Here is a 12,388-nt window from a genome sequence, read left to right on the forward strand (position 1 = left end):
CTTTAAACAAAATAGATGTCCATTAACTGGGGAATGACTAAATAAATTGTAGTACATTAATATAATACAATATTAGATAAAGGTGTGTGTGTGTGTGTGTGTGTGTGTGTGAGAGAGAGAGAGAGGGGGAGGGAGGGAGGGAGGGAGGGAGAGGGAGACAGAGAAGCAGACACAGAGAGACAGACAGAGAAAGATTGAATCTATTAGGTTCTTACTATGTGCCAGGCTCTGTGGCTAAGCACTAGAAATACAAACACAAGGGAAGAAAGGCAACCTCTGCTCTCAAAGATAGCACATTCTAATAGGGGAAACAATACATAAAAGGGGAGAGAGAAGGGGAGTGGCAGTATATTGCACAATGGAACAAGGTGGAAAAGTCTGGAGTCAGGAGTGGAGCCAGAAGAGAAGTGAGCACTGATAGCATGGGCACTTCCCAAAATAGTAGTTATAGGTGGGAGGAGGGGACCACAGAGTTAGTGCAATCTCCAGGGTGACAAAGCTGTTGGTAGGGGGGTGGGGCAGTCCAGACAGTCAGGAGTGGAGCCAAGAAAGAAGAGAATAGGGGCAGGTAAGTGGCACAGTGAATAGAGAGCACCGGCCCTGGATTCAGGAGGACCTGAGTTCAAATCCGACCTCAGACATTTAACACTTACTAGCTGTGTGACCCTGGGCAAGTCACTTAACCCCAATTGCCTCACAAAAAAAAAAAAAGAAAGAAGAGAATACATGACTAATATACTCTCAGAAACAATAAATATAACTGAATACCATGAAGTATGAGAGGACAAATGAACGGATGCAAAGTGAAGTAAGCAGAACGAAGAAAACAAAGTGATTGGAAATGGAAATGGAAAGAACAACAGAAGTATCAATACCAAAGGCTGTGAAATTGTGTTCATCAAGCCTGGCCTTGAAGAAATGAAGAGGTGCCTCACTCACCAAGATCCTTTATAGAAGTAAAGACTCTGGATGTGAAACATTGCAGGTAATGTCAGACTTTTTCCTGTAGGTCAGTTAATTTTGCTGATCTGTTCTGCTCCCACTTTTTTATTCTTTGACATAAGAGACAGTTTTCTGGGAGGAGGAGGGAAAAATATATTGGAAAATAAAAGTGATGTAAAAGCAAACGTTATCAACTAAATATATTCTCAAGTGGTAGTCTGGCTTAACCTTCTCCTTAGATGATGAAACTGAGGCTGAGAGAGTATAAATAACTTACCCAAGATTCAGAACTAGAATTCAAATTGAGGTCCTAGGATTTTAGAGTTGGAACAGACCTTCAAGGACATCTAGTTCAACCCTTTAATTTTTCAGATGAGAAGCCTGAGGCTAAAAGAAGTGACATTGCCCAAGATTGCTTCAAGGGTAACTAAGATATTTAAAACTCAAATTTAGGTCATAGAATCATAAAACCATGGGACTTTAAGGCCATAAGAGACCTAGAGTTCATTTAAACCAACCCCTTATTTTACAAGTGAAAAAACTGAGACTCCCAAGCCAAGCCAAGCGATTTTCCCAATGTTTCATAGTGTGAGAATTGGAACACTACCCCCTGCTGAGAGGAACATTGTGAGAACCAGACCTGAAAAGAAAACATGTGACTTAGTGGCCTGGGGTCCGGAAGTTACCGCCTGTTAGTATTGTCAATCAGTGCTAACAGCCAATTAGCTTGGAGCTGTGTGTGTGGACGGCTGTGCTTCCTGTTTCAGAGAGGGCTTCTGGGAGAAGCCGCTGAAAAGAGGCCTCTTTTCATCTGGAACTGGCTTGTGGTGGCAGAAATTCACTGGGCTGTGAGGTAAAGGGAGGTTGGCTCTCTGGCTATCCTGCATAGATCTAAGCTAGGGTTTTCCTCTCTCTCTCTCTCTCTCTCTCTCTCTCTCTCTCTCTCTCTCTCTCTCTCTCTCCACTAACTTCTAATACATTTTAATAAATACTTAAAAGCCTAAACTCTTGCTGAATTGATCAGTAAATCTTAGCTAGTTTCTCCCCAACACTGGAGTCAGATCAGGTGACCACACATTAGATTTTAAACATCACAGCTAGAATTTTAGGCTTTACAGTTTTGGCTGACCACAAAGGAGAATGCTGAACCCTTCAATCTTCTGATCTTCCAGTTAGGTAAGGAATTTCCCCCTATTTTCCGATGTGCTGTCCCTTTAAGTTTTAAATTAGCTGCTAAGTATATACTTTACCTCTTACGTACCCTTTTTTCTAATTTTAGCCTCCTATTTCCAGTGTCTCTCCCTTTACCTTTTCCAATGGATCAAAAAAGCCTCCTGAGTTTTAGCCTTGTGAGCTTCTTTTCCTGGTTGTTCACCCATGCCAGAATTGACCTCATGTTTCCGCTTAGTCCTTATGAATTTTAATTTTATTCTTACTTTTATTTGTGTTATACCAAGGAAATTTTTGAATTACCAAAAGGGGACTGATGATACTACATACCATATAATACAGGGTTCTCCTCTTGAGAAAATAATTGCAGCATGGGACTCTCATAAGCTACCGATTCAGCTAGGCATGAAAAAAAGCAAGGCTTATCAAATTCTGTTTTATGTGGCATAAAAAATATTTTAGCTTACTAGAAAACAAATGGTTAGAGAATGATCTTTTGACCACTTAACACTGGAAACTCTACAAATGATCCTGCACTTTGATTTCCCCAAAGATTTAACTTATTGGAACCTCTGGGATGTAGCAAGTAAGGAATTAACCAAAAAGAGGAGGAAAGAGGGGGAATCCGAGTCTGAACTTGAATGCAAGCCTGTCTCTCAGGCTGAAATGGCAACCATGGAAATAAAAAAGAAAAGAGAAAATTCACCTGTAGAGGAGACAGAGAGGATAAAAATTCTTCCCCTTCAAGAGATCCCAACCCAAGATAAAAAGGGTATTGTAGTGAAGCTCAGGTGCTATATACCTTTTGGCCCCAAAGATTTAAGTTTATGGAGATGAGAAATTGCTAAATTTGATGAGGATTCCACAGCAGTTATCAGCCAGTTTAGGACCATTTTTAGAGGATATCAGCTCACTTGGAATGATGTTAATGATCTCATTGAAACGATATTATCCCCAGGGGGAAAAGCTGATATAATAGCTGCAGTGAACTCCTTGGAAGCAACAGGAAAAGCTGATATTATATGGCCTTTAGAAGACCCTTACTGGACCCCAATATCCCTGAACATTTTGATATGTTGAAGGAAGGGTGTGTGTGTTCCATCTTGACCTTTCCTGGAGCCACAGGTGTCTCCAATGTCATTCTGTCCCCATATGTCTTCTGAGCATGCACTTTTTCATCATTTACTACTATGTTTTGAAAAGAGAAGTTTTAGTATTTAATGCACAGTGAAAATTCAGCTCTGTTCCCTGAAAGGGAAAAGATATCTTGAGACTCTAAATATTTTAATGTAGACCTTGCATTCTAACAGGTCAAATAATGTAGAGGCAGATGGTATAGTGGAAAAAGCATTGGCTTCATAATCAAAGGACCCAAGAGGGGTAAAGTGATAGCTCAAGGCTCTTTTAATTTGCATTTCTCTAATTAATAATGATCTAGAGCATTTTTCATATGACTATACATTGTTCTGATTGCCTTATAGATTTTACAAAGGTCTTTATGTATTTGAGTTGAGACCTTTATCTGAGAAAGTCTATAAATATTTTCCCCAATTTTCTGCTTTCCTTCTACATTTGTTAAAATAAAATTTAATATCTATCAATCAATCAATCTATCTATCAATTATCTATCTATCTATCTGAATGGGCTTTGCCTCAGACAAACTGAGACCTTAGCTTAAAAAGGCCATTGTCTCCAACTGCATCCTGGGCGCTCTCCAGTCGTCCTGACCTATGACTTGCTACTGGAATCTGATGACGCTGACAGAGCAGGGAGTGAGGCTGATGACTTTGTACAGCCCTGCCTCACTTAAATACAATTTACTCCAAGTCAAGACACCACCCTCCTGATGCCATTAGTCCTCTTTGAGAATGAAGTATGAAGAATAACAGTTAAAAGTGTTTTTTTCCTCTTCAAATTTTCCTAGAGGGGGCAGCTAGGTGGCACAGTGGATAAAGCACCAGTCCTGGATTCAGGAGTACCTGAGTTCAAATCTGGCCTCTGACACTTGACACTTAGTAGCTGTGTGACCCTGGGCAAGTCACTTAACCCCCATTGCCCCACAAAAAAACAAAAACAAAAACAAATTTTCCTAGAGAGCTTTGTCAGGATCTGTTTTGCTTTCATGGCTCTCTACCCTGTCATATATGTATGTGGGTATGCATGTATACATAATACATATATACATACACACATATGTATGTTGTGTGTATATATGTATTATCTCTCCTTTCCTTTCACCAGTTACTAAACTGGTAGCTCAGTGGAAAGTTATAGCTAGAGTTTACATAGATTTTAGCAAAGCATTTGATGAATGTATTTCATGCCATTCTCATGGAAGAATACTGAGAGATGTGTAATAGATGAATAGATTTGGAACTGATCGAATCATGAGATTCAGAGTTGTAATGATTCAATGTTAACTCAGGAGTAACATGCCATACAGATCTATCTTTGGATCTGAACTATTTAATATTTTTTATCAATAATGGGTAAAGTCATTTGTAACTTACCAAATTTGAAGATAACATGAAGCTGGAAGAAATAGACTGCATGACAAAATCAAGATCCAAAATATACTGGATACAGCTAGTACATTGATTGACAAAGACAAGACACAGAAAGATATTAATACACTGAAGCACTCGGCTAAATCAGATGAGATGAAATTCAATGGGAATAAATGGAAAGTCTTACACTGAGGTTCAAGAAATCGACTTCATCAGTACCATAGGGGGAGGCATGGTTAAATAGCAGTTTGTCTTGGGAAAGATTGGGGTCTTTTAGTGAGGTTCTTTTGTTATTAGTTGTTTCAGTCATGTCTGACTTTGTGACCCCATTTGGGGGTTTCTTGGCAAAGACACTGGAGTGATTTGCCATCTCCTTCCCCAGCTCATTTTACAGATAAAGAAACTGAGACAAATAAGGTTAAGTGATCTGCCAAGGTTCACACAGCTAGTAAGTGTCTGAGGCTAGATTTGAACTCAAGAAAACGAGTCTTCCTGACTCCAAGCCTGACACTCTATCCACTGCACCATGGGCAGTGCAATAGGGCAGCCAAAATAGGTAATGCAATCTCAGGCTACATTAAGAGAGGCATAGCTTCCAGGAATGAAGAGATGATAGTGACTGTATCCTGCCCTCTTCATACCTCATCAGGAGTATTACCTCCTGTTCTGGGCACCACAGTTTAAGGAAGGTTTTCATAATGTGGAAAGTGTTCAGAGGAGAGTGATTAGGATGGCAAAGGGCCTTTAGTGTACGTCATATGAGAATTAATTAAAGAAACTGAGAATATTTACCGATGCAAGGTGGGGGTATGATAGCTGTCTTCAAGTTTTGTTGTTTTATTTTGTTTTTGTTTTTGTTTTGTGGGGCAATGGGGGTTAAGTGACTTGCCCAGGGTCACACAGCTAGTAAGTGTCAAGTGTCTGAGGCCGGATTTGAACTCAGGTCCTCCTGAATCCAGGGCTGGTGCTTTATCTACTACGCTACCTAGCTGCCCCCTGTCTTCAAGTTTTGAAGTTATCAAGAAGAACAAAGATTTGTTCTGTTTGACCCTAGAGGACAGAACAAGAAGCAATGAATGGAAGATGCAAAGAGAACATTTTAAGCCTGATACCCAAATATATTCCTAATAATTAGAGCTGTCCAAAGTGCATGAGCTGCCTCAGAAGGTGGTGGGTTCCCCTGCATTGGAGGACTTCAAGTGGAAGCTGGTTGATAGCTTATCATATCTGTCACAGTGGTTGTGCCTTGTGGACATGAATTAGACCAATTGGCCCCTGAGGTCCTTTCCAATTTTAAATTTCTGGGCTTCTGCAATTCTTGCACATATTCAATTCAAACAATATTTATTAAGCATCCTCTGTGTCTGGAGCACTGGCACTCATAGAGATATGAAGTTTACATAAGACACATTCCCTGAATTTATGGAATTCATAAAACTCTGATACTCATAAGCTGGCTATCTAGAATAGTGTCAACAATGTGTCCCTCTACTTGTCCTAGTTCATCACTCACGCTCTGATCTCGCTTTCATCCCTGCACAATTTGTGTGTCTGTGTTTATTAACTATTTTGTTTTGTTTTTAATTTATGAAATAAAACAATTCCATAACACAGTATAATAAAAAAGATGATTGCACATCAAACTGCAAGTCTAATATGTACAACTTGCTATTCCTTTTAAATATATAATAAAGTGATCATGTAATTCCTACAAAATCTTGACCCTATGGCTGCTCAGTTCCATTATGCCCCATCCCCAGCCCTATCTAACCTCAGTTCTGGGTTGCCCCCACCATCTGCTTTTTCTAAAATCTGCTGGAGAAAGGCTATCAATTATAAAAGGCCACAGTCTCCAAAGAATTGAAATTATGGGTCAATGGAGAGGCATATGAATAAGCAGTAGCACATTACCAATGGGGGAAGGGAATTAACATATATCAAGCACCTAGACTTTGCGCTCAGTTTTTAAAATATCTCATTTGACTCTCACAACAATCCTGGGAGAGAGATTATTAATCCAATTTTACAGTTGAGTAAACTTAGGCAGACAGAGGTTGAGTGACTTGCCCAGAGTTATACAGTTGTGTCTGTGGCCAGATCTTCTGGCCTCAGGTTTTCTGAGTTCAGACCCAGCACTCTATCCACTCTTCCATATCTTGCTGATGATGACTTATACACAAGAAATCCACAAGAGTGATAAGTGGCATCCAGTAGATGTCTGGTTCCAAAAGGAGGTAAACAGCTCATATTGTAAGAGTGAAGAATACTAAAAAAACAAACAAACAAAAAAAAAAAACACCCAACTAGCTGTGTGATCCTGGGCAAGTCACTTAACCCCAATAGCCTCACTAAAAAAAACCAAAAAAACCAAAAACGAAAGGAAGGCTCCCTCCCGGCTATTTGAGTCACAATCTGCACACTTGGGAGGGAGGGCAACATTAAAGAAATCACTAATTTCAATCAATAAATAAACATTTACAAAATACCTACTATATCCAAGCACTGTACTAGGCATTGGGGATATAAAAAGTGGCAAAAGATAAAACCCGCCCTCAAGGAGCTCACAATCTAATAGAGGAGACAATGCGCAAACAAAATATATGTACAAAGCAAGGTACATACAGGATAAATAGGAAATAATTAACAGAGGGAAGGCGCTAGAATTAAGAGGGGTTGAGGAAGGCTTCTGGTAAGAGATAGGATTTTAATTGGAACTTGGAGGAAGCCAGAGAGGTTGGCATATGTGGCAAAGGTAGGAGAATGATCCAGGCATGGGAGACAGCCAGAGAAAATGCCCAGAAGAGAGAGATGGAATTTCTTGTTCATGGAACAGGCAGGAAGCCAGTGTCACAGAGCACATGTCAAGGAGTGAGGTGTATTTGCTCCTGGAGTCAATAGGGAGCCATTGTAGTTTATTGAGTGAGGGTGTGGAGGAGATGACATGATGGAACCTGTGTTTAGGAAAATCACTTTAGTGACTGAACTGATGACTGTAGTTGGGAGAGATCTGAGGCAGGCAGACCCACCAGCAGATGATTACAATAGTCCAGGCATGAGGTGATGAGCACCTGTCCTACATTGTCAGAGGGAAGAAGGGGGCATATATAAGAGATGTTCCAAAGATGAAATTGACAGGCCATGAAATAGTAAACAAAAATGTGCAATGTACCATACTCAGAGCGAAGTACAAAGATAGAGGCAAGAGAGCAATGATTTCATAGAAATAAGAATTGGACAGAACCTTAGAGACCTTTTCTTTTTGCATATTCTAACAGGGAAAGTCTTCGCATGCCTGGGCTAGACATCCCCCTGACTCAACAATAAATATTCATTACAGAGGGAGTGTACTAGCAATTGTGAAGATCAGTGACGTTGATGTAGGAGGTTATGCTCAAGTTGCATTTTAAAGAGAGGAATACTGTGAAACAGGGATGAGAAGGGAATTCCTTCCAGATATGAGGGACAGAAAGTGCATGCAAAGGCATGGAGATGGGAGATGGGTGGCTATTAGTGGAAAATAGAAAGGTGCTGGATCATGGAATGCTGGAAGGGAAATAATGTCTTTTTGCTAGATCACAGAATACAGGAAGAGGAATAACACCTAATAAGACGGGAAAGATGGGTTGGGCCCAGTCTGTGAAAACCTGTAAATATAAACAGATGATTTTTTTATACTAGAGGTAAGAGAACCAGTGGAGTTTGTTGACTAGGAAAGTGACATGGTCACATCTGTCCTTCAGGAAAATCAGTTTGGCGGCTATTTGAAGGATGGACTCGAGTAAGGAGAGACAAGGCATGAAAACCGCTTGAGAAGACTTAAAATTATCTAGGCAAAAGGTGAAAAGGCTCTGAACTAATGTTGTGACTATATGATTAGAGATAAGGAGTAGGATTCTAGAGATGTTGTAGAAATAGAAATGGTGAGATTTGGCAACTGATTAGAATAAATTCAGTAGGTGAGAGGGAGACGTCAAGAACGATCCTAAGGTTTTGGATTTTGTTCCTTCGATAGAAAAAAGGAAATTTGAAAGAAAGGTAGGGTTTAGAAGGAAGAGAATGAGTTATATTTTGCTTTGACAGATAATGATAATGAAGATAGATAAATAGATAGATAGATAGATAGATAGATAGATAGATAGATAGATAGATAGATAGATAGATAGATATTGAGTGTGCCAATCACTGTGCTAAACACTGGAGGAATGTTGAGTTTGGGATGTCTCTGGGCCATCAAGTTTGAAACATCTAATAAGTAATTAGTGATAGGACCTGAAGTTCAGAGGAGAGCTTGAGGCTAGATTTACAGATCTGTCAGTCATCTGCATAGAAATTAAACCCAGAGAAGCTGACGAGGTCCCTGAGAGAGTTCCTAGAGTGAGAAGAGATGATGACCCAGAACAGAGTCTTGGAAAACTTCAACATTTAGGGTTTGTTATATGGATAATAAATCTATCAAATGAAACTGAAAAGCTGTAAAACAAGGAAGAAGAAAAAAACAAGGAAGTACAATATCACAAAAACCCAGAAAGGAGAGACTATCTATGAGGGTGGTCAGTAGTGTCAGATGGAGCACAGAGGTCAAGAAGGATGAGGACATCAGATTTGGCAATGAAGAAATCATTGGTAACTTGGGAGAAAGCATTTCAGTTGAATATTGAGGCTGGAAGTCAAATTGCAAAGGGATGAGTAAAAGGAGAGAAAATGGAGACAATGAAACAGTTTTTTCCAGGGAGCTTACTAGAGAAAAAGAGGAGAAATATAGAACAATAGATTGAGGATAACATAATGAATTTTTTTAAGGATAAGGGAGACAAGCACACCTAACATCAGTTGAGAAGGAACCAGTAGACATGGAGGGATTGAATATTAAAGAGACAGAGAGACAGAAAAAGAGAGTCCTCTCTCTGTACATATACATAAACTCTCTCTATATATAGAAAATATATTCTACATACATAGAATATATATTCTACATACATAGAATATATAGAATACATATATAGAATATATAGAATACATATATAGAATATATATTCTATAGAGAACCACAAAATATATGGACATACATATACTCTCTCCCTCTCTGTATATGGTCATATTGCAGTTTTATATATATACACACACACACACATATATAATCAGCATATGTATATGTGTGTGTATACATATATGTGAAGAGAGAGGAGGGAGAAGGGGAGAGAGTATGTGTATATATGTATATTCTGTGGTTCTCTATTCTATAGAATATAGAGAACCATTGAATATAATGGAGTATAGTTTAGCTGAAATGAAATTTCTATAGACCTCCCTTCACAATATAGTATATTATATTATATAGAGACAGACAGACAGACGGGAGATGACTGAAGTTGGGATCTACTGAAGATGTGAGAGGATCTAATCAAGCACAGATACAGAGGGGTAGCTTTGCCAAGGATAATGGCCACTTTATTATCAGAGACTGGAGAAAAGGCAGAGAGAGTTGGAGACTATATCAAAAGATTTTGAGATGAAAACAGAGAAGGAAAGGAGCGGAAGCTCACTGTGAATGGCCTCAATTTTCACAATAAAATAAGGTTTTCTGTTGAAACGGTGGGAGAAAGAAAGGGAAGGAAAAGCTTCTGAAGGTAGTGGGCTGGGGAATCAAATAGGAAGGAATAAATGGATTGCCTTGCTGCTCACAATCAGTTGGAGTTTATAATGTGAATTTATAGTATATCTCCTCATCATCATTTTTTTTTTACTTTCTCCATCTTCATTTAGTAGAATGCAAGTAGGAGCAGAGGAGGCAGAAGGTGGGTTTTGGCAAGGGATGAGTAGATAGTGCCTTAATAAATGCTTATTGACTGACCATGAGTTGAGGGGTTCCAAATTTGGGGGGAAAAAAGGTATGAGATTGAATTGCTTAACTAAAAGCTAATAATTGGAAAGGGAAAAAAGTGAAATCAGAATAGGGGTAATGGCTTTTTAAAAAAGTACTAAGAGCAAGAGGGATTGGAGGTGTCGATGAAGTCACAGAATAGGTTTGGGAGGGAGGTGAGGTATAGAGAGATAGAATGATAAGACATTATGGTCAAATGTAATCTTTTTTATTAAAGAAATGGAATACTTGTTTGTGATCATGAGATCTGGGGTGTGATCATTACTTCGTGTGTCTGAGGCAGAATAAAGGGATAGAATAGATAATAATATTTAAGGAAATTGAAAAATTGGGAGGTTAGAGTGTTTGATGGAGCATCAACATGGATTGATTGTTTTGTAAATTATATCAATAAATTACATATTATATACTTTATATGTACTTCATAAATTTATATATATACTTCATAAAATACTAAAATATTTTATATAATTTATATACTATAAAATTAAGATTCCATTAACACAGAGAACTCCTTGGTGAGGAAATGTCATCTATCAACCATTCTCTGAAAACTATAGTCTTAGAGAATTGACTAAAACACTAAAAGGTTAAGTCATTGCCCAGAATAATACAACCAATGTCAGAGGCAAGATTTAAACTCTGTCTGCTTGGCTTTGAAAGCAATTCTATAAATAGACATATAAAATATAAATTTTAAAAGGATGAGATAAAGATGAAATGAATAATGTTGAGGATCAAATGAAATAAGGTTTTTGAAAGTTTTTTTTTTAATAAAAACAAAAAACTCTGTAGGGAACAGATGTGAGACGTAACACTATCATGGTGACACCCACTTTAGGGATCATCATTCATTCAATAGATATTTATTGCATATCAATACCTATTAGGTACTAGAGATTACCTAAACAAAGATCAATAAAATGAAGCCCCTGCCCTCAAGTTGTTTACCATCTAGTAAATCAATAAATGTTTATTAAGCTCCAACTATGTAACAGACATTGTGCTAAGTGCTAGGCATACAAAGAAAGGCAAAAGCCAGCTCTTGCCCTCAAGAAGCTCACAGTCTAATGGGTGGAAGACAACACACAAAGAGAATCTGAAAAGCTCCTGGGGGTGGGGAAGCAGTGAGTATCCAGGCAATCCAGACACGTACTGAAGTCTGGCAACTAGATGGTACCTTGGGACCCCTCCTTAAGGGGAGGATCTGAGAGGAGCTCTCTGAAGTTCACCTTCCACCCTCTCCAATCAGAGAGAAAGGAGGGGCCCCAGAGGTAGGGGGAACCAAAGAGGTGTAAGAATTGATTCCATCTTTCAGAAAGATGATTTTCTGGAGATAATGATGAAGTCCAGGAGAATAAGGAAAATAATCATAGAGTATTAAAACTAGAAAGGGAAACCTAGAAAGGTTCTTCTTAGAGAAAACTGGAAGAAGCAGGGATATTCAAATAGGCACATTCAAATATTTAAATGGAGGAGCAGCTAGATGGCACAGTGGATAAAGCACCAGCCCTGGATTCAGGAGTACCTGAGTTCAAATCCAGCCTCACTTAACACTTACTAGCTGTGTGACCCTGGGCAAGTCACTTAACCCTCACTGCCCCACAAAAAACAAACAAACAAACAAAAAAACCCAAATATTTAAATGGAAAAGTTGCCATGTGGAAGAAGTATTCTGTTGGCCCAAGAAGGCAAAACAAGGAATAATGGGGTGGGCATTACAAAGACACAGATTTGGGTTTAATATGCTGAACTCTGGGCACTAAGCTCATCCTCTCTCCTCTAGGGCACACTGAGCCAGGAGGTGGAAGAGGCCTATGACTTGCTTGCCAGTTCTACTTCCAAATCTGTTGCCATCACTCAACAACCTCTTCTCTGAGGTTTACC

The sequence above is a fragment of the Dromiciops gliroides genome, chromosome 2, assembly GCF_019393635.1.
Source record: "Dromiciops gliroides isolate mDroGli1 chromosome 2, mDroGli1.pri, whole genome shotgun sequence".
Lineage (NCBI taxonomy): Eukaryota > Metazoa > Chordata > Mammalia > Microbiotheria > Microbiotheriidae > Dromiciops > Dromiciops gliroides.